We start from the raw sequence: 1,505 nt of genomic DNA on the forward strand, positions 1-1,505 counted from the left end.
GTATGCTAACACATATATATGGAATCTAAGAAAAAAAAATGTCATGAAGAGACTAGGGGTAGGACGGGAATAAAGCACAGACCTACTAGAGCATGGACTTGAGGATATGGGGAGGGGGAAGGGTAAGCTGTGACGAAGTGAGAGAGTGGCATGGGCATATATACACTTATTTATGTAAATAAAATTTACATTTATTTACATAAATGTAAAATAGATAGCTGGTGGGAAGCAGCCGCATGGCACAGGGGATCAGCTCGGTGCTTTGTGACCACCTAGAGGGGTGGGATAGGGAGGGTAAGGGGGAGGGAGACGCGGGAGGGAGGAGATATGGGAACATGTGTATGTGTATGGCTGATTCACTTTGTTGTAAAGCAGAAACTAACACACCATTGTAAAACAGTTATACTCCAATAAAGATGTTAAAAAAAATAAGTGGTGCTGGGAAAACTGGACAGCTACATGTAAAAGGATGAAATTAGAAAACTCCCTTACACCATACACAAAAATGAACTCAAAATGGATTAAAGACCTAAATGTAAGGCCAGACACTATCAAACTCTTAGAGACAAACATAGGCAGAACACTCTATAACATAAATCACAGCAAGATCCTTTTTGACCCACCTCCTAGAAAAATGGAAATAAAAACAAAAATAAACAAATGGAACATAATGAAACTTAAAAGCTTTTGCACAGCAAAGGAAACCATAAACAAGATGAAAAGACAACCCTCAGAATGGGAGAAAATACTTGCAAACGAAGCAAATTTTAAACAAAGGATTAATCTCCGAAATATACAAGCAGCTCATGCAGCTCAATATCAAAAAACAACCCATTACAAAAATGGGCAGAAGACCTAAATAGACATTTCTCCAAAGAGGATATACTGATTGCCACAAACACATGAAAGGATGCCCAGCATCACGAATCATTAGAGAAATGCAAATCAAAACTACAATGAGGTATCACCTCACACTGGTCAGAATAGCCATCATCAAAAATCTACAAATAGTAAATGCTGGAGAGGGTGTGGAGAAAAGGGAACCCTCTTGCACTGTTGGTGGGAATGTAAATTGATACAGCCACTATGGAGAACAGTATGGAGGTTCCTTAACAAACTTTTAGTGAGGTGGACGGACTTAGAGTCTGTCATACAGAGTGAAGTCAGAGAAAAACAAATACCGTATGCTAATGCATATATATGGAATCTAAAAAAAAAAGATTCTGAAGAAACTAAGGGCAGGACAGGAATAAGATTTTTATTCTTACCCAATTGCAAATTCAAAAATTGGCATAAAACCTAAAATAAAACCACCAAGAGTCTTCTGTATCCACCAGACAACTTAGTCTTTTTTTTAAGAAAATCACCATGACTGAACTCCAATAAGTTTTCGTTTTTTTAATTTTCAAAATTTTTATTTTTTATTCAAGTGCAGATAATTACAAGCATTTTTGTACTTATTGCCAAGAATTAACAAATATTAACTTTTCCATTTTCATTTCAGA

Source organism: Physeter macrocephalus, chromosome 4, assembly GCF_002837175.3.
Source record: "Physeter macrocephalus isolate SW-GA chromosome 4, ASM283717v5, whole genome shotgun sequence".
Lineage (NCBI taxonomy): Eukaryota > Metazoa > Chordata > Mammalia > Artiodactyla > Physeteridae > Physeter > Physeter macrocephalus.